Source organism: Astatotilapia calliptera, chromosome 4 (assembly GCF_964374335.1).
Source record: "Astatotilapia calliptera chromosome 4, fAstCal68.1, whole genome shotgun sequence".
In the NCBI taxonomy this organism is placed as follows: Eukaryota; Metazoa; Chordata; class Actinopteri; order Cichliformes; family Cichlidae; genus Astatotilapia; species Astatotilapia calliptera.
This window is the reverse complement of record NC_137425.1, coordinates 31,192,417-31,215,097: the sequence shown is the minus strand read 5'-3', so window position 1 is coordinate 31,215,097 and position 22,681 is coordinate 31,192,417. Positions and strand designations below refer to the sequence as shown.

Here is a 22,681-nt window from a genome sequence, read left to right as displayed (position 1 = left end):
TTTGCGCTATTCAAGGAAAATGGTTACATAACAACAATGCCTTCATCCATTTGGAGGTGTGTGCCAAATTTCAAGCCTCTATAAACTTTCCAAGCCCCTCAAAAGCCACTTCATCTTTCATGATGAACCGCGTTGCCACCAGGGTGCGCCGTTCAGTTTAAAGTCACAATTTTTGCACTGAAGCATCACGAGGGACTGATGGTGATATTCACCGCTTTTGAGGTGGCCACGATCAACCTGTGAAAATCAGTACAACAAAGTTAAAGCCATGACATTTCCTGTTGCCACTAGGTGGCGCTGTCCGTATTTCCGACAATGGGCATATCAATCTGTTCAGGGCGGGTCTGACATCATGCCTGTAAAGTCTGGTACTGATCAGACTTGATTTCATTGAGTTATACTAATTTGTTTCTTCATGGCGTGACATCAAAGTTCGCCATGCTGCTGGGGTCACACCCTTTCGTGAAAAGTCACAGTTTTCACTGTAACCCAAGACCAACTCCTTAAGGCTTTCCTGGAGAAATTTGAGGCTGCAGATGTCACCCATCACAATACTGTACCCCAAAGTGTAAAACATGACATTTCCTGTTCCCACTAGGTGGCGCTGTCCCTGGTGTCAAATATGGCAGTTGAAATATGTTCAGGGGTGGAGCCTTATCATATGTGTTCACTTTGGTCAAGGTCAGAAAATGTATGACAAAATGAGAGGCAATAAGATTTTCATGGCGAGTCATCGAAATTCGCCATGGCGCCACGGCCTCATAGTATTGTGAAAACTCAAAAGCTCCGCAATTTAACATGGCACAAGGGTGTAGTTGACACTGACCAAATATGAAGGTTATGAAATCAAACCCCAAGGAGGAGTTCGCAAAAGTTCGAGGCATGGAAATGGCAAAATTAGAGCCAAAATGTCACCTTCTCTTCCAAATGGCGGACTTCCTGTTGGGTTTGCGTCAATGGGCCCACTGACTTTTTTGTTCGTCTTGGCATGATACACATGTGTGCCAAATTTCATACATGTAGCTCAAACGATGTGGTCGTAGGGATGCATTTAACAAGGCATAGGTGGCGCTCTAGAGCCATTTCCCAGTGCTCATATGTAAAACCATTAAAATACAAAATTTTTCACCAGACCTGGCATGTGTGCAAAATTTCATGAGTTTTTGAGCATGTTTAGGCCCTCAAAAAGGCCCTTGTTTCGCCTGAATAATAATAATAATAATAATAATTAAAGCTGCAAGCAGCGTTATGAGGGCCCTCGCACCCCCGGCACGTCGAGCCACTGCCAACACCTCAAACCGGCACGTCCGATGTGATGTCACATTGATGGATTTCATGCTTTTAATCACCAGCTAACATTTCATCTTATTCAACCAGGATTATAGTCATGCCACTAGGTGGCGCTCTAACCATTATTGACAAATAGCATAACAAACATTTCCAAGCTCGAGTCTCATCACACCTGCGACCTTTGGGAGAGATTGGACATTGTGTTTTTTAGTGACAGCAGATTACTGCTTTTTGCGAGTGATTGAAACTCTACGTGCCGCCATGACCACCCCGTTTCCCTGAACTGAAAAAGCTTCGCAATTTAACATCACAAAGGTCTTTAGATTCTACACCCTGAAGAATGCTTCAATATGATGAAATCCCTTGGAGGAGTTCGTCAAAGTATGAGGCCTGAAAAGGGGGGAAAATGTCATCAAAATTACACATTAATTTTAAAATGGCTGACTTCCTGTTGGATTTGGGATATTGCTCCAAGAGACTTTTTTGTACATCTTGATATCTTACACAAGCTTACCAAGTGTCAGACTCATAGATGAAACACAGAGCAGGGGCTGATGTTTTGAAATATTGTAGGGGGCGCTGTGGAGCCATTTCGCGCTATTCAATGAAAATGATCACATGCCAACAAAGCGTTCATCCATTTGGAGGTGTGTGCCAAATTTCAAGCCTCTATAAACTTTCCAAGCCCCTCAAAAGCCACTTCATCTTTCATGGTGAACCGCGTTACCACCAGGGTGCGCCGTTCAGTTTAAAGTCACAATTTTTGCACTGAAGCATCACGAGGGACTGATGTTGATATTCACCGCTTTTGAGGTGGCCACGATGAACCTGTGAAAATCAGTACAACAAAATTAAAGCCATGACATTTCCTGTTGCCACTAGGTGGCGCTGTCCGTATTTCCGACAATGGGCACATCAATCTGTTCAGGGCGGGTCTGACATCATGCCTGTAAAGTCTGGTACTGATCAGACTGGATTTCATTGAGTTATACTAATTTGTTTCTTCATGGCGTGACATCAAAGTTCGCCATGCTGCTGGGGTCACACCCTTTCGTGAAAAGTCACAGTTTTCACTGTAACCCAAGACCAACTCCTTAAGGCTTTCCTGGAGAAATTTGAGGCTGCAGATGTCACCCATCACAATACTGTACCCCAAAGTGTAAAACATGACATTTCCTGTTCCCACTAGGTGGCGCTGTACCTGGTGTCAAATATGGCAGTTGAAATATGTTCAGGGGTGGAGCCTTATCATATGTGTTCACTTTGGTCAAGGTCAGAAAATGTATGACAAAATGAGAGGCAATAAGATTTTCATGGCGAGTCATCGAAATTCGCCATGGCGCCACGGCCTCATAGTATTGTGAAAACTCAAAAGCTCCGCAATTTAACATGGCACAAGGGTGTAGTTGACACTGACCAAATATGAAGGTTATGAAATCAAACCCCAAGGAGGAGTTCGCAAAAGTTCGAGGCATGGAAATGGCAAAATTTGAGCCAAAATGTCACCTTCTCTTCCAAATGGCGGACTTCCTGTTGGGTTTGCGTCAATGGGCCCACAGACTTTTTTGTTCGTCTTGGCATGATACATATGTGTGCCAAATTTCATACATGTAGCTCAAACGATGTGGTCGTAGGGCTGCATTTAACAAGGCATAGGTGGCGCTCTAGAGCCATTTCCCAGTGCTCATATGTAAAACCATTAAAATACAAAATTTTTCACCAGACCTGGCATGTGTGCAAAATTTCATGAGTTTTTGAGCATGTTTAGGCCCTCAAAAAGGCCCTTGTTTTGCCTGAATAATAATAATAATAAGAAACAGAGCAGATACAATAGGGCCTTCGCACAGTCAGTGCTCGGGCCCTAATTAAAGCTGCAAGCAGCGTTATGAGGGCCCTCGCACCCCCGGCGCGTCGAGCCACGCCCAACACCTAAAACCAGCACCTCCGATCTGATGTCACATTGATGGAATTCATGCATTTAACCAACAGCTAACATTTCATCTCATTCAATCATGATTATAGTCGTCCCACTAGGTGGCGCTCTAACCATTAATGACAAATGGCATAACAAACATTTCCGAGCTTGAGTCTCATCATGTCTGCGACCTTTGGGAGAGATTGGACATTGTGTTTTTGAGTGACAGCAGATTACTGCTTTTTGGCGAGTGATTCAAACTCCACGTGGCGCCATGACCATCCCGTTTCCCTGAACGTAAAAAGCTTCGCAATTTAAAATCACAAAGGTCTTTAGATTCCACACACTGGAGAATGGTTCAATATGATGAAATCCCTTGGAGGAGTTCGTCAAAGTATGAAGCCTGAAAAGAGGGGAAAATGTCGCCAAAATTGCACATTAATTTTAAAATGGCTGACTTCCTGTTGGATTTGGGATATTGCTCCAAGAGACTTTTTTGTACATCTTGATATCTCCTATAAGCTTACCAGGTTTCAGACTCATACATAAAACACAGAGCTGGGGCTGTGATTATTAAATTTTTTAGGGGGCGCTGTGGAGCCATTTCGCGCTATTCAATGAAAATGATCACATGACAACAAAGCCTTCATCCATTTGGAGGTGTGTGCTAAATTTAAAGCCTCTATATACTTTCCAAGACCCTCAAAAGCCACTTCATCTTTCATGGTGGACCGCGTTGCCACCAGGGTGCGCCGTTCAGTTTACAGTCACAATGTTTGCACTGAAGCATCACGAGGGACTGATGGTGATATTCACCGCTTTTGAGGTGGCCACGATGAACCTGTGAAAATCAGTACAACAAAATTAAAGCCATGACATTTCCTGTTCCCACTAGGTGGCGCTGTCCGTATTCCCGACAATGGGCACATCAATCTGTTCAGGGCGGGTCTGACATCATGCCTGTAAAGTCTGGTACTGATCAGACTGGATTTCATTGAGTTATACTAATTTCTTTCATCATGGCGTGACATCAAAGTTCGCCATGCTGCTGGGGTCACACCCTTTTGCGAAAAGTCACAGTTTTCACTGTAACCCAAGACCAACTCCTTAAGGCTTTTCTGGAGAAATTTGAGGCTGCAGATGTCACCCATCACTATACTGTACCCCAAAGTGTAAAACATGACATTTCCTGTTCCCACTAGGTGGCGCTGGCCCTTATGTCAAATATGGCAGTTGAAATATGTTCAGGGGTGGAGCCTTATCATATGTGTGCTCTTTGGTCAAGGTCAGAAAATGTATGACAAAATGAGAGGCAATAAGATTTTCTTGGCGAGTCATCGAAATTCGCCATGGCGCCACGGCCTCATGGTATTGTGAAAACTCAAAAGCTCCGCAATTTAACATGGCACAAGGGTGTAGTTGACACTGTCCAAATTTGAAGCTTATACGCCCAAATCCCAAGGAGGAGTTCGTTAAAGTTCGAGGCATGGAAATGGCAAAATTAGAGCCAAAATGTCACCTTCTCTTCCAAATGGCGGACTTCCTGTTGGGTTTGCGTCAATGGGCCCACAGACTTTTTTGTTCGTCTTGGCATGATACACATGTGTGCCAAATTTCATACATGTAGCTCAAACCATGTGGTCGTAGGGCTGCATTTAACAAGGCATAGGTGGCGCTCTAGAGCCATTTCCCAGTGCTCATAAGTAAAACCATTAAAATACAAAATTTTTCACCAGACCTGGCATGTGTGCAAAATTTCATGAGTTTTTGAGCATGTTTAGGCCCTCAAAAAGGCCCTTGTTTCGCCTGAATAATAATAATAATAATAATTAAAGCTGCAAGCAGCGTTATGAGGGCCCTCGCACCCCCGGCACGTCGAGCCACTGCCAACACCTCAAACCGGCACGTCCGATGTGATGTCACATTGATGGATTTCATGCTTTTAATCACCAGCTAACATTTCATCTTATTCAACCAGGATTATAGTCATGCCACTAGGTGGCGCTCTAACCATTATTGACAAATAGCATAACAAACATTTCCAAGCTCGAGTCTCATCACACCTGCGACCTTTGGGAGAGATTGGACATTGTGTTTTTTAGTGACAGCAGATTACTGCTTTTTGCGAGTGATTGAAACTCTACGTGCCGCCATGACCACCCCGTTTCCCTGAACGTAAAAAGCTTCGCAATTTAACATCACAAAGGTCTTTAGATTCTACACCCTGAAGAATGCTTCAATATGATGAAATCCCTTGGAGGAGTTCGTCAAAGTATGAGGCCTGAAAAGGGGGGAAAATGTCATCAAAATTACACATTAATTTTAAAATGGCTGACTTCCTGTTGGATTTGGGATATTGCTCCAAGAGACTTTTTTGTACATCTTGATATCTTACACAAGCTTACCAAGTGTCAGACTCATAGATGAAACACAGAGCAGGGGCTGATGTTTTGAAATATTGTAGGGGGCGCTGTGGAGCCATTTCGCGCTATTCAATGAAAATGATCACATGCCAACAAAGCGTTCATCCATTTGGAGGTGTGTGCCAAATTTCAAGCCTCTATAAACTTTCCAAGCCCCTCAAAAGCCACTTCATCTTTCATGATGAACCGCGTTGCCACCAGGGTGCGCCGTTCAATTTAAAGTCACAATTTTTGCACTGAAGCATCACGAGGGACTGATGGTGATATTTACCGCTTTTGAGGTGGCCACGATCGACCTGTGAAAATCAGTACAACAAAGTTAAAGCCATGACATTTCCTGTTGCCACTAGGTGGCGCTGTCCGTATTTCCGACAATGGGCACATCAATCTGTTCAGGGCGGGTCTGACATCATGCCTGTAAAGTCTGGTACTGATCAGACTGGATTTCATTGAGTTATACTAATTTGTTTCTTCATGGCGTGACATCAAAGTTCGCCATGCTGCTGGGGTCACACCCTTTCGTGAAAAGTCACAGTTTTCACTGTAACCCAAGACCAACTCCTTAAGGCTTTCCTGGAGAAATTTGAGGCTGCAGATGTCACCCATCACAATACTGTACCCCAAAGTGTAAAACATGACATTTCCTGTTCCCACTAGGTGGCGCTGTCCCTGGTGTCAAATATGGCAGTTGAAATATGTTCAGGGGTGGAGCCTTATCATATGTGTTCACTTTGGTCAAGGTCAGAAAATGTATGACAAAATGAGAGGCAATAAGATTTTCATGGCGAGTCATCGAAATTCGCCATGGCGCCACGGCCTCATAGTATTGTGAAAACTCAAAAGCTCCGCAATTTAACATGGCACAAGGGTGTAGTTGACACTGTCCAAATTTGAAGGTTATGAAATGAAACCCCAAGGAGGAGTTCGCAAAAGTTCGAGGCATGGAAATGGCAAAATTAGAGCCAAAATGTCACCTTCTCTTCCAAATGGCGGACTTCCTGTTGGGTTTGCGTCAATGGGCCCACTGACTTTTTTGTTCGTCTTGGCATGATACACATGTGTGCCAAATTTCATACATGTAGCTCAAACGATGTGGTCGTAGGGCTGCATTTAACAAGGCATAGGTGGCGCTCTAGAGCCATTTCCCAGTGCTCATATGTAAAACCATTAAAATACAAAATTTTTCACCAAACCTGGCATGTGTGCAAAATTTCATGAGTTTTTGAGCATGTTTAGGCCCTCAAAAAGGCCCTTGTTTCGCCTGAATAATAATAATAATTAAAGCTGCAAGCAGCGTTATGAGGGCCCTCGCACCCCCGGCGCGTCGAGCCACGCCCAACACCTAAAACCAGCACGTCCGATCTGATGTCACATTGATGGAATTCATGCATTTAACCACCAGCTAACATTTAAACTCATTCATTCATGATTAGTTAGTCGTTCCACTAGGTGGCGCTCTAACCATTATGTACAAATGGCATAACAAACACTTCCGAGCTCGAGTCTAATCACACCTGAGACGTTTGGGAGAGATTGGACATTGTGTTTTTGAGTGACAGCAGATTACTGCTTTTTGGCGAGTGATTCAAACTCTAAGTGCCGCCATAACCACCCCGTTTCCCTGGACGTAAAAAGCTTCGCAATTTAACATCACAAAGGTCTTTAGATTCCACACACTGGAGAATGGTTCAATATGATGAAATCCCTTGGAGGAGTTCGTCAAAGTATGAAGCCTGAAAAGAGGGAAAAATGTTGCCAAAATTGCACATTAATTTTAAAATGGCTGACTTCCTGTTGGATTTGGGATATTGCTCCAAGAGACTTTTTTGTACATCTTGATATCTCCTATAAGCCTACCAGGTTTCAGATTCATACATAAACCACAGAGCAGGGGCTGATATTTTGAAATATTGTAGGGGGCGCTGTGGAGCCATTTTGCGCTATTCAATGATAATGATGACATGACAACAAAGTCTTCATCACATTGGAGGTGTGTGCCAAATTTCAAGCCTCTATAAACTTTCCAAGCCCCTCAAAAGCCACTTCATCTTTCATGGTGGACCGCGTTGCCACCAGGGTGCGCCGTTCAGTTTAAAGTCACAATTTCTGCACTGAAGCATCATGAGGGACTGATGGTGATATTCACCGCTTTTGAGGTGGCCACGATGAACCTGTGAAAATCAGTACAACAAAATTAAAGCCATGACATTTCCTGTTGCCACTAGGTGGCGCTGTCCGTATTTCCGACAATGGGCACATCAATCTGTTCAGGGCGGGTCTGACATCATGCCTGTAAAGTCTGGTACTGATCAGACTGGATTTCATTGAGTTATACTAATTTGTTTCTTCATGGCGTGACATCAAAGTTCGCCATGCTGCTGGGTTCACACCCTTTGGCGAAAAGTCACAGTTTTCACTGTAACCCAAGACCAACTCCTTAAGGCTTTCCTGGAGAAATTTGAGGCTGCAGATGTCACCCTTCACTATACTGTACCCCAAAGTGTAAAACATGACATTTCCTGTTCCCACTAGGTGGCGCTGTCCTTGATGTCAAATATGGCAGTTGAAATATGTTCAGGGGTGGAGCCTTATCATATGTGTGCTCTTTGGTCCAGATCGGAACATGTATGACAGAATGAGAGGCAATAAGATTTTCATGGCGAGTCATCGAAATTCGCCATGGCGCCACGGCCTCATAGTATTGTGAAAACTCAAAAGCTCCGCAATTTAACATGGCACAAGGGTGTAGTTGACACTGTCCAAATTTGAAGCTTATACGACCAAATCCCAAGGAGGAGTTCGTTAAAGTACAAGGCATGGAAACGGTAAAATCAGAGCCAAAATGTCACCTTCAATCCAAAATGGCGGACTTCCTGTTAGGTTTGCGTCAATGGGCCCACAGACTTTTTTGTTCGTCTTGGCATGATACACATGTGTGCCAAATTTCATACATGTAGCTGAAACGATGTGGTCGTAGGGCTGCATTTAACAAGGCATAGGTGGCGCTCTAGAGCCATTTCCCAGTGCTCATATGTAAAACCATTAAAATACAAAATTTTTCACCAGACCTGGCATGTGTGCAAAATTTCATGAGTTTTTGAGCATGTTTAGGCCCTCAAAAAGGCCCTTGTTTCGCCTGAATAATAATAATAATAATAATTAAAGCTGCAAGCAGCGTTATGAGGGCCCTCGCACCCCCGGCACGTCGAGCCACTGCCAACACCTCAAACCGGCACGTCCGATGTGATGTCACATTGATGGATTTCATGCTTTTAATCACCAGCTAACATTTCATCTTATTCAACCAGGATTATAGTCATGCCACTAGGTGGCGCTCTAACCATTATTGACAAATAGCATAACAAACATTTCCAAGCTCGAGTCTCATCACACCTGCGACCTTTGGGAGAGATTGGACATTGTGTTTTTTAGTGACAGCAGATTACTGCTTTTTGCGAGTGATTGAAACTCTACGTGCCGCCATGACCACCCCGTTTCCCTGAACGGAAAAAGCTTCGCAATTTAACAACACAAAGGTCTTTAGATTCTACACACTGAAGAATGCTTCAATATGATGAAATCCCTTGGAGGAGTTCGTCAAAGTATGAGGCCTGAAAAGAGGGGAAAATGTCATCAAAATTACACATTAATTTTAAAATGGCTGACTTCCTGTTGGATTTGGGATATTGCTCCAAGAGACTTTTTTGTACATCTCGATATCTTACACAAGCTTACCAAGTGTCAGACTCATAGATGAAACACAGAGCAGGGGCTGATGTTTTGAAATATTGTAGGGGGCGCTGTGGAGCCATTTTGCGCTATTCAAGGAAAATGGTTACATAACAACAATGCCTTCATCCATTTGGAGGTGTGTGCCAAATTTCAAGCCTCTATAAACTTTCCAAGCCCCTCAAAAGCCACTTCATCTTTCATGATGAACCGCGTTGCCACCAGGGTGCGCCGTTCAGTTTAAAGTCACAATTTTTGCACTGAAGCATCACGAGGGACTGATGGTGATATTCACCGCTTTTGAGGTGGCCACGATCAACCTGTGAAAATCAGTACAACAAAGTTAAAGCCATGACATTTCCTGTTGCCACTAGGTGGCGCTGTCCGTATTTCTGACAATGGGCATATCAATCTGTTCAGGGCGGGTCTGACATCATGCCTGTAAAGTCTGGTACTGATCAGACTGGATTTCATTGAGTTATACTAATTTGTTTCTTCATGGCGTGACATCAAAGTTCGCCATGCTGCTGGGGTCACACCCTTTCGTGAAAAGTCACAGTTTTCACTGTAACCCAAGACCAACTCCTTAAGGCTTTCCTGGAGAAATTTGAGGCTGCAGATGTCACCCATCACAATACTGTACCCCAAAGTGTAAAACATGACATTTCCTGTTCCCACTAGGTGGCGCTGTCCTTGATGTCAAATATGGCAGTTGAAATATGTTCAGGGGTGGAGCCTTATCATATGTGTGCTCTTTGGTCCAGATCGGAACATGTATGACAGAATGAGAGGCAATAAGATTTTCATGGCGAGTCATCAAAATTCGCCATGGCGCCACGGCCTCATACTATTGTGAAAACTCAAAAGCTCCGCAATTTAACATGGCACAAGGGTGTAGTTGACACTGTCCAAATTTGAAGCTTATAGGACCAAATCCCAAGGAGGAGTTCGTTAAAGTTCGAGGCATGGAAACGGCAAAATTAGGGCCAAAATGTCACCTTCACGTCCAAATGGCGGACTTCCTGTTGGGTTTGCGTCAATGGGCCCACTGACTTTTTTGTTTGTCTTGGCATGATACACATGTGTGCCAAATTTCATACATGTAGCCCAAACGATGTGGTCGTAGGGCTGCATTTTACAAGGCATAGGTGGCGCTGTAGAGCCATTTCCCAGTGCTCATATGTAAAACCATTAAAATACAAAATTTTTCACCAGACCTGGCATGTGTGCAAAATTTCATGAGTTTTTGAGCATGTTTAGGCCCTCAAAAAGGCCCTTGTTTGGGGTGAATAATAATAATAATAATAATAATAATAATAATTAAAGCTGCAAGCAGCGTTATGAGGGCCCTCGCACCCCCGGCACGTCGAGCCACTGCCAATACCTCAAACCGGCACGTCCGATGTGATGTCACATTGATGGATTTCATGCTTTTAATCACCAGCTAACATTTCATCTTATTCAACCAGGATTATAGTCATGCCACTAGGTGGCGCTCTAACCATTATTGACAAATAGCATAACAAACATTTCCGAGCTTGAGTCTCATCACACCTGCGACCTTTGGGAGAGATTGGACATTGTGTTTTTTAGTGACAGCAGATTACTGCTTTTTGGCGAGTGATTCAAACTCTACGTGCCGCCATGACCACCCCGTTTCCCTGAACGGAAAAAGCTTCGCAATTTAACATCACAAAGGTCTTTAGATTCTACACACTGAAGAATGTTTCAATATGATGAAATCCCTTGGAGGAGTTCGTCAAAGTATGAGGCCTGAAAAGGGGGGAAAATGTCATCAAAATTACACATTAATTTTAAAATGGCTGACTTCCTGTTGGATTTGGGATATTGCTCCAAGAGACTTTTTTGTACATCTTGATATCTTACACAAGCTTACCAAGTGTCAGACTCATAGATGAAACACAGAGCAGGGGCTGATGTTTTGAAATATTGTAGGGGGCGCTGTGGAGCCATTTTGCGCTATTCAAGGAAAATGGTTACATAACAACAATGCCTTCATCCATTTGGAGGTGTGTGCCAAATTTCAAGCCTCTATAAACTTTCCAAGCCCCTCAAAAGCCACTTCATCTTTCATGATGAACCGCATTGCCACCAGGGTGCGCCGTACAGTTTAAAGTCACAATTTTTGCACTGAAGCATCATGAGGGACTGATGGTGATATTCACCGCTTTTGAGGTGGCCACGATCAACCTGTGAAAATCAGTACAACAAAGTTAAAGCCATGACATTTCCTGTTGCCACTAGGTGGCGCTGTCCGTATTTCCGACAATGGGCACGTCAATCTGTTCAGGGCGGGTCTGACATCATGCCTGTAAAGTCTGGTACTGATCAGACTGGATTTCATTGAGTTATACTAATTTGTTTCTTCATGGCGTGACATCAAAGTTCGCCATGCTGCTGGGGTCACACCCTTTCGTGAAAAGTCACAGTTTTCACTGTAACCCAAGACCAACTCCTTAAGGCTTTCCTGGAGAAATTTGAGGCTGCAGATGTCACCCATCACTATACTGTACCCCAAAGTGTAAAACATGACATTTCCTGTTCCCACTAGGTGGCGCTGTCCCTGGTGTCAAATATGGCAGTTGAAATATGTTCAGGGGTGGAGCCTTATCATATGTGTTCACTTTGGTCAAGGTCAGAAATTGTATGACAAAATGAGAGGCAATAAGATTTTCATGGCGAGTCATCGAAATTCGCCATGGCGCCACGGCCTCATAGTATTGTGAAAACTCAAAAGCTCCGCAATTTAACATCGCCCAGGTGTGTAGTTGACACTGACCAAAGATGAAGCTTATACAACCAAATCCCAAGCAGGAGTTCGCAAAAGTTCGAGGCATGGAAATGGCAAAATTAGAGCCAAAATGTCACCTTCTCTTCCAAATGGCGGACTTCCTGTTGGGTTTGCGTCAATGGGCCCACAGACTTTTTTGTTCGTCTTGGAATGATACACATGTGTGCCAAATTTCATACATGTAGCTCAAACCATGTGGTCGTAGGGCTGCATTTAACAAGGCATAGGTGGCGCTCTAGAGCCATTTCCCAGTGCTCATAAGTAAAACCATTAAAATATAAAATTTTTCACCAGACCTGGCATGTGTGCAAAATTTCATGAGTTTTTGAGCATGTTTAGGCCCTCAAAAAGGCCCTTGTTTGGGGTGAATAATAATAATAATAATAATAATAATAATAATTAAAGCTGCAAGCAGCGTTATGAGGGCCCTCGCACCCCCGGCGCGTCGAGCCACGCCCAACACCTAAAACCAGCACGTCCGATCGATGTCACATTGATGGAATTCATGCATTTAACCACCAGCTAACATTTCAACTCATTCATTCATGATTAGCTAGTCGTTCCACTAGGTGGCACTCTAACCATTATGTACAAATGGCATAACAAACATTTCCGAACTCGAGTCTCATTATGCCTGCGACCTTTGGGTGAGATTGGACATTGTGTTTTTGAGTAACAGCAGATTACTGCGTTTTGGCGAGTGATTGAGAGTCTACGTGCCGCCATAACCACCCCGTTTCCCTGAACGTAAAAAGCTTCGCAATTTAACAACACAAAGGTCTTTGGATTCCACACACTGAAGAATAGTGCAATATGATGAAATCCCTTGGAGGAGTTCGTCAAAGAACGATGCCTGAAAAGAGGGGAAAATGTTGCCAAAATTGCACATTAATTTTAAAATGGCTGACTTCCTGTTGGATTTGGGATATTGCTCCAAGAGACTTTTTTGTACATCTTGATATCTCCTATAAGCTTACCAGGTTTCAGACTCATACATAAAACACAGAGCAGGGGCTGTGATTTTGAAATTTTGTAGGGGGCGCTGTGGAGCCATTTTGGGATATTCAATGAAAATGATCACATAACAACAAAGCCTTAACCGCATTGGAGGTGTGCGCCAAATTTCAAGACTTTTTAAACTTTCCAAGCCCCTCAAAAGCCACTTCATCTTTCATGGTGAACTGCGTTGCCACCAGGGTGCGGCGTTCAGTTTAAAGTCACAATTCTTGCACTGAAGCATCACAAGGGACTGATGGTGATATTCACCGCTTTTGAGGTGGCCACGATGAACCTGTGAAAATCAGTACAACAAAATTAAAGCCATGACATTTCCTGTTCCCACTAGGTGGCGCTGTCCGTATTCCCGACAATGGGCACATCAATCTGTTCAGTGCGGGTCTGACTTCATGCCTGTAAAGTCTGGTACTGATCAGACTGGATTTCATGGAGTTATACTAATTTGTTTCTTCATGGCGTGACATCAAAGTTCGCCATGCTGCTGGGGTCACACCCTTTTGCGAAAAGTCACAGTTTTCACTGTAACCCAAGACCAACTCCTTAAGGGTTTTCTGGAGAAATTTGAGGCTGCAGATGTCACCCATCACTATACTGTACCCCAAAGTGTAAAACATGACATTTCCTGTTCCCACTAGGTGGCGCTGTCCTTCATGTCAAATATGGCAGTTGAAATATGTTTAGGGGTGGAGCCTTATCATATGTGTTCACTTTGGTCAAGGTCAGAAAATGTATGACAAAATGAGAGGCAATAAGATTTTCATGGCGAGTCATCGAAATTCGCCATGGCGCCACGGCCTCATAGTATTGTGAAAACTCAAAAGCTCCGCAATTTAACATGGCACAAGGGTGTAGTTGACACTGTCCAAATTTGAAGGTTATGAAATGAAACCCCAAGGAGGAGTTCGCAAAAGTTCGAGGCATGGAAATGGCAAAATTAGAGCCAAAATGTCACCTTCTCTTCCAAATGGCGGACTTCCTGTTGGGTTTGCGTCAGTGGGCCCATAGACTTTTTTGTTCGTCTTGGCATGATACACATGTGTGCCAAATTTCATACATGTAGCTCAAACCATGTGGTCGTAGGGCTGCATTTAACAAGGCATAGGTGGCGCTCTAGAGCCATTTCCCAGTGCTCATATATAAAACCATTAAAATACAAAATTTTTCACCAGACCTGGCATGTGTGCAAAATTTCATGAGTTTTTGAGCATGTTTAGGCCCTCAAAAAGGCCCTTGTTTGGGGTGAATAATAATAATAATAATAATAATAATAATAATAATAATAATAAGAAACGGAGCAGATACAATAGGGCCTTCGCACTCTCGGTGCTCGGGCCCTAATAATAATAATAATAATAATAATAATTAAAGCTGCAAGCAGCGTTATGAGGGCCCTCGCACCCCCGGCACGTCGAGCCACTGCCAACACCTCAAACCGGCACGTCCGATATGATGTCACATTGATGGATTTCATGCTTTTAATCACCAGCTAACATTTCATCTTATTCAACCAGGATTATAGTCATGCCACTAGGTGGCGCTCTAACCATTATTGACAAATAGCATAACAAACATTTCCAAGCTCGAGTCTCATCACACCTGCGACCTTTGGGAGAGATTGGACATTGTTTTTTTTAGTGACAGCAGATTACTGCTTTTTGCGAGTGATTGAAACTCTACGTGCCGCCATGACCACCCCGTTTCACTGAACGGAAAAAGCTTCGCAATTTAACATCACAAAGGTCTTTAGATTCTACACACTGAAGAATGCTTCAATATGATGAAATCCCTTGGAGGAGTTCGTCAAAGTATGAGGCCTGAAAAGGGGGGAAAATGTCATCAAAATTACACATTAATTTTAAAATGGCTGACTTCCTGTTGGATTTGGGATATTGCTCCAAGAGACTTTTTTGTACATCTTGATATCTTACACAAGCTTACCAAGTGTCAGACTCATAGATGAAACACAGAGCAGGGGCTGATGTTTTGAAATATTGTAGGGGGCGCTGTGGAGCCATTTCGCGCTATTCAATGAAAATGATCACATGCCAACAAAGCGTTCATCCATTTGGAGGTGTGTGCCAAATTTCAAGCCTCTATAAACTTTCCAAGCCCCTCAAAAGCCACTTCATCTTTCATGGTGAACCGCGTTACCACCAGGGTGCGCCGTTCAGTTTAAAGTCACAATTTTTGCACTGAAGCATCACGAGGGACTGATGTTGATATTCACCGCTTTTGAGGTGGCCACGATGAACCTGTGAAAATCAGTACAACAAAATTAAAGCCATGACATTTCCTGTTGCCACTAGGTGGCGCTGTCCGTATTTCCGACAATGGGCACATCAATCTGTTCAGGGCGGGTCTGACATCATGCCTGTAAAGTCTGGTACTGATCAGACTGGATTTCATTGAGTTATACTAATTTGTTTCTTCATGGCGTGACATCAAAGTTCGCCATGCTGCTGGGGTCACACCCTTTCGTGAAAAGTCACAGTTTTCACTGTAACCCAAGACCAACTCCTTAAGGCTTTCCTGGAGAAATTTGAGGCTGCAGATGTCACCCATCACAATACTGTACCCCAAAGTGTAAAACATGACATTTCCTGTTCCCACTAGGTGGCGCTGTCCCTGGTGTCAAATATGGCAGTTGAAATATGTTCAGGGGTGGAGCCTTATCATATGTGTTCACTTTGGTCAAGGTCAGAAAATGTATGACAAAATGAGAGGCAATAAGATTTTGATGGCGAGTCATCGAAATTCGCCATGGCGCCACGGCCTCATAGTATTGTGAAAACTCAAAAGCTCCGCAATTTAACATGGCACAAGGGTGTAGTTGACACTGACCAAATATGAAGGTTATGAAATCAAACCCCAAGGAGGAGTTCGCAAAAGTTCGAGGCATGGAAATGGCAAAATTTGAGCCAAAATGTCACCTTCTCTTCCAAATGGCGGACTTCCTGTTGGGTTTGCGTCAATGGGCCCACAGACTTTTTTGTTCGTCTTGGCATGATACATATGTGTGCCAAATTTCATACATGTAGCTCAAACGATGTGGTCGTAGGGCTGCATTTAACAAGGCATAGGTGGCGCTCTAGAGCCATTTCCCAGTGCTCATATGTAAAACCATTAAAATACAAAATTTTTCACCAGACCTGGCATGTGTGCAAAATTTCATGAGTTTTTGAGCATGTTTAGGCCCTCAAAAAGGCCCTTGTTTGGGGTGAATAATAATAATAATAATAATAATAATAATAATAATAATAATAATAATAAGAAACGGAGCAGATACAATAGGGCCTTCGCACTCTCGGTGCTCGGGCCCTAATTAAAGCTGCAAGCAGCGTTATGAGGGCCCTCGCACCCCCGGCACGTCGAGCCACTGCCAACACCTCAAACCGGCACGTCCGATGTGATGTCACATTGATGGATTTCATGCTTTTAATCACCAGCTAACATTTCATCTTATTCAACCAGGATTATAGTCATGCCACTAGGTGGCGCTCTAACCATTATTGACAAATAGCATAACAAACATTTCCAAGCTCGAGTCTCATCACACCTGCGACCTTTGGGAGAGATTGGACATTGTGTTTTTTAGTGACAGCAGATTACTGCTTTTTGCGAGTGATTGAAACTCTACGTGCCGCCATGACCACCCCGTTTCCCTGAACGGAAAAAGCTTCGCAATTTAACATCACAAAGGTCTTTAGATTCTACACACTGAAGAATGCTTCAATATGATGAAATCCCTTGGAGGAGTTCGTCAAAGTATGAGGCCTGAAAAGAGGGGAAAATGTCATCAAAATTACACATTAATTTTAAAATGGCTGACTTCCTGTTGGATTTGGGATATTGCTCCAAGAGACTTTTTTGTACATCTTGATATCTTACACAAGCTTACCAAGTGTCAGACTCATAGATGAAACACAGAGCAGGGGCTGATGTTTTGAAATATTGTAGGGGGCGCTGTGGAGCCATTTTGCGCTATTCAAGGAAAATGGTTACATAACAACAATGCCTTCATCCATTTGGAGGTGTGTGCCAAATTTCAAGCCTCTATAAACTTTCCAAGCCCCTCAAAAGCCACTTCATCTTTCATGATGAACCGCGTTGCCACCAGGGTGCGCCGTTCAGTTTAAAGTCACAATTTTTGCACTGAAGCATCATGAGGGACTGATGGTGATATTCACCGCTTTTGAGGTGGCCATGATCAACCTGTGAAAATCAGTACAACAAAGTTAAAGCCATGACATTTCCTGTTGCCACTAGGTGGCGCTGTCCGTATTTCCGACAATGGGCATATCAATCTGTTCAGGGCGGGTCTGACATCATGCCTGTAAAGTCTGGTACTGATCAGACTGGATTTCATTGAGTTATACTAATTTGTTTCTTCATGGCGTGACATCAAAGTTCGCCATGCTGCTGGGGTCACACCCTTTCGTGAAAAGTCACAGTTTTCACTGTAACCCAAGACCAACTCCTTAAGGCTTTCCTGGAGAAATTTGAGGCTGCAGATGTCACCCATCACAATACTGTACCCCAAAGTGTAAAACATGACATTTCCTGTTCCCACTAGGTGGCGCTGTCCTTGATGTCAAATATGGCAGTTGAAATATGTTCAGGGGTGGAGCCTTATCATATGTGTGCTCTTTGGTCCAGATCGGAACATGTATGACAAAATGAGAGGCAATAAGATTTTCATGGCGAGTCATCAAAATTCGCCATGGCGCCACGGCCTCATACTATTGTGAAAACTCAAAAGCTCCGCAATTTAACATGGCACAAGGGTGTAGTTGACACTGTCCAAATTTGAAGCTTATAGGACCAAATCCCAAGGAGGAGTTCGTTAAAGTTCGAGGCATGGAAACGGCAAAATTAGGGCCAAAATGTCACCTTCACGTCCAAATGGCGGACTTCCTGTTGGGTTTGCGTCAATGGGCCCACTGACTTTTTTGTTTGTCTTGGCATGATACACATGTGTGCCAAATTTCATACATGTAGCCCAAACGATGTGGTCGTAGGGCTGCATTTTACAAGGCATAGGTGGCGCTCTAGAGCCATTTCCCAGTGCTCATATGTAAAACCATTAAAATACAAAATTTTTCACCAGACCTGGCATGTGTGCAAAATTTCATGAGTTTTTGAGCATGTTTAGGCCCTCAAAAAGGCCCTTGTTTGGGGTGAATAATAATAATAATAATTAAAGCTGCAAGCAGCGTTATGAGGGCCCTCGCACCCCCGGCGCGTCGAGCCACGCCCAACACCTAAAACCAGCACGTCCGATCGATGTCACATTGATGGAATTCATGCATTTAACCACCAGCTAACATTTCAACTCATTCATTCATGATTAGCTAGTCGTTCCACTAGGTGGCACTCTAACCATTATGTACAAATGGCATAACAAACATTTCCGAACTCGAGTCTCATTATGCCTGCGACCTTTGGGTGAGATTGGACATTGTGTTTTTGAGTAACAGCAGATTACTGCGTTTTGGCGAGTGATTGAGAGTCTACGTGCCGCCATAACCACCCCGTTTCCCTGAACGTAAAAAGCTTCGCAATTTAACAACACAAAGGTCTTTGGATTCCACACACTGAAGAATAGTGCAATATGATGAAATCCCTTGGAGGAGTTCGTCAAAGAACGATGCCTGAAAAGAGGGGAAAATGTTGCCAAAATTGCACATTAATTTTAAAATGGCTGACTTCCTGTTGGATTTGGGATATTGCTCCAAGAGACTTTTTTGTACATCTTGATATCTCCTATAAGCTTACCAGGTTTCAGACTCATACATAAAACACAGAGCAGGGGCTGTGATTTTGAAATTTTGTAGGGGGCGCTGTGGAGCCATTTTGGGATATTCAATGAAAATGATCACATAACAACAAAGCCGTAACCACATTGGAGGTGTGCGCCAAATTTCAAGACTTTTTAAACTTTCCAAGCCCCTCAAAAGCCACTTCATCTTTCATGGTGAACTGCGTTGCCACCAGGGTGCGGCGTTCAGTTTAAAGTCACAATTTTTGCACTGAAGCATCACAAGGGACTGATGGTGATATTCACCGCTTTTGAGGTGGCCACGATGAACCTGTGAAAATCAGTACAACAAAATTAAAGCCATGACATTTCCTGTTCCCACTAGGTGGCGCTGTCCGTATTCCCGACAATGGGCACATCAATCTGTTCAGGGCGGGTCTGACTTCATGCCTGTAAAGTCTGGTACTGATCAGACTGGATTTCATGGAGTTATACTAATTTGTTTCTTCATGGCGTGACATCAAAGTTCGCCATGCTGCTGGGGTCACACCCTTTTGCGAAAAGTCACAGTTTTCACTGTAACCCAAGACCAACTCCTTAAGGCTTTCCTGGAGAAATTTGAGGCTGCAGATGTCACCCATCACTATACTGTACCCCAAAGTGTAAAACATGACATTTCCTGTTCCCACTAGGTGGCGCTGTCCTTCATGTCAAATATGGCAGTTGAAATATGTTTAGGGGTGGAGCCTTATCATATGTGTTCACTTTGGTCAAGGTCAGAAAATGTATGACAAAATGAGAGGCAATAAGATTTTCATGGCGAGTCATCGAAATTCGCCATGGCGCCACGGCCTCATAGTATTGTGAAAACTCAAAAGCTCCGCAATTTAACATGGCACAAGGGTGTAGTTGACACTGTCCAAATTTGAAGGTTATGAAATGAAACCCCAAGGAGGAGTTCGCAAAAGTTCGAGGCATGGAAATGGCAAAATTAGAGCCAAAATGTCACCTTCTCTTCCAAATGGCGGACTTCCTGTTGGGTTTGCGTCAATGGGCCCACTGACTTTTTTGTTCGTCTTGGCATGATACACATGTGTGCCAAATTTCATACATGTAGCTCAAACCATGTGGTCGTAGGGCTGCATTTAACAAGGCATAGGTGGCGCTCTAGAGCCATTTCCCAGTGCTCATATGTAAAACCATTAAAATACAAAATTTTTCACCAGACCTGGCATGTGTGCAAAATTTCATGAGTTTTTGAGCATGTTTAGGCCCTCAAAAAGGCCCTTGTTTGGGGTGAATAATAATAATAATAATAATAATAATAATAATAATAATAATAATAATAAGAAACGGAGCAGATACAATAGGGCCTTCGCACTCTCGGTGCTCGGGCCCTAATAATAATAATAATAATAATAAGAAACGGAGCAGATACAATAGGGCCTTCGCACTCTCAGTGCTCGGGCCCTAATAATAAGAAACGGAGCAGATACAATAGGGCCTTCGCACTCTCAGTGCTCGGGCCCTAATAAGAAACGGAGCAGATACAATAGGGCCTTCGCACTCTCGGTGCTCGGGCCCTAATTAAAGCTGCAAGCAGCGTTATGAGGGCCCTCGCACCCCCGGCGTGTCGAGCCATGCCCAACACCTGAAACCAGCACGTCCGATCTGATGTCACATTGATGGAATTCATGCATTTAACCACCAGTTAACATTTCATTTGGTTCAACCATGAGTATAGTCGTCCCACTAGGTGGCGCTCTAACCATTATAGACAAAGGGCATAACAAACATTTCCGAGCTCGAGTCTCATCACGCCTGCTACCTTTGGGAGAGATTGGACTTTGTGTCTTTGAGTGACAGCATATTACTGCTTTTTGGCGAGTGATTGAAACTCCACGTGCCGCCATGACCACCCCGTTTCCCTGAACGTAAAAAGCTTCGCAATTTAACATCACAAAGGTCTTTAGATTCCACACACTGGAGAATGGTTCAATATGATGAAATCCCTTGGAGGAGTTCGTCAAAGTATGAAGCCTGAAAAGAGGGGAAAATGCCGCCAAAATTACACATTAATTTTAAAATGGCTGACTTCCTGTTGGATTTGGGATATTGCTCCAAGAGACTTTTTTGTACATCTTGATATTTTCCATAAGCTTACCAGGTTTCAGACTCATAGATGAAACACAGAGCTGGGGCTGATGTTTTGAAATTTTGTAGGGGGCGCTGTGGAGCAATTTCGCGCTATTCAATGAAAATGATCACATGACAACAAAGCCTACATCCATTTGGAGGTGTGTGCCAAATTTCAAGCCTCTATAAACTTTCCAAGCCCCTCAAAAGCCACTTCATCTTTCATGGTGAACCGCGTTGCCACCAGGGTGCGCCGTTCAGTTTAAAGTCACAATTTTTGCACTGAAGCATCACGAGGGACTGATGTTGATATTCACCGCTTTTGAGGTGGCCACGATGAACCTGTGAAAATCAGTACAACAAAATTAAAGCCATGACATTTCCTGTTGCCACTAGGTGGCGATGTCCGTATTTCCGACAATGGGCACATCAATCTGTTCAGGGCGGGTCTGACATCATGACTGTAAAGTCTGGTACTGATCAGACTGGATTTCATTGAGTTATACTAATTTGTTTCTTCATGGCGTGACATCAAAGTTCGCCATGCTGCTGGGGTCACACCCTTTCACGAAAAGTCACAGCTTTCACTGTAACCCAAGACCAACTCCTTAAGGCTTTCCTGGAGAAATTTGAGGCTGCAGATGTCACCCATCACTATACTGTACCCCAAAGTGTAAAACATGACATTTCCTGTTCCCACTAGGTGGCGCTGTCCTTGATGTCAAATATGGCAGTTGAAATATGTTCAGGGGTGGAGCCTTATCATATGTGTGCTCTTTGGTCCAGATCGGAACATGTATGACAGAATGAGAGGCAATAAGATTTTCATGGCGAGTCATCGAAATTCGCCATGGCGCCACGGCCTCATAGTATTGTGAAAACTCAAAAGCTCCGCAATTTAACATGGCACAAGGGTGTAGTTGACACTGTCCAAATTTGAAGGTTATGAAATGAAACCCCAAGGAGGAGTTCGCAAAAGTTCGAGGCATGGAAATGGCAAAATTAGAGCCAAAATGTCACCTTCTCTTCCAAATGGCGGACTTCCTGTTGGGTTTGCGTCAATGGGCCCACAGACTTTTTTGTTCGTCTTGGCATGATACACATGTGTGCCAAATTTCATACATGTAGCTCAAACGATGTGGTCGTAGGGCTGCATTTAACAAGGCATAGGTGGCGCTGTAGAGCCATTTCCCAGTGCTCATATGTAAAACCATTAAAATACAAAATTTTTCACCAGACCTGGCATGTGTGCAAAATTTCATGAGTTTTTGAGCATGTTTAGGCCCTCAAAAAGGCCCTTGTTTGGGGTGAATAATAATAATAATAATAATTAAAGCTGCAAGCAGCGTTATGAGGGCCCTCGCACCCCCGGCACGTCGAGCCACTGCCAACACCTCAAACCGGCACGTCCGATGTGATGTCACATTGATGGATTTCATGCTTTTAATCACCAGCTAACATTTCATCTTATTCAACCAGGATTATAGTCATGCCACTAGGTGGCGCTCTAACCATTATTGACAAATAGCATAACAAACATTTCCAAGCTCGAGTCTCATCACACCTGCGACCTTTGGGAGAGATTGGACATTGTGTTTTTT

At 43.6% G+C, this 22,681-nt stretch overlaps 1 pseudogene across 1 annotated transcript in view; it reads left to right on the top strand.

The window, feature by feature from the left end:
* LOC113021350 (all-trans-retinol 13,14-reductase-like) overlaps positions 1-22,681 on the top strand; it is a 123,276-nt pseudogene that overhangs the window by 37,300 nt on the left and 63,295 nt on the right. The gene's annotated exons all lie outside the window — the stretch shown is intronic.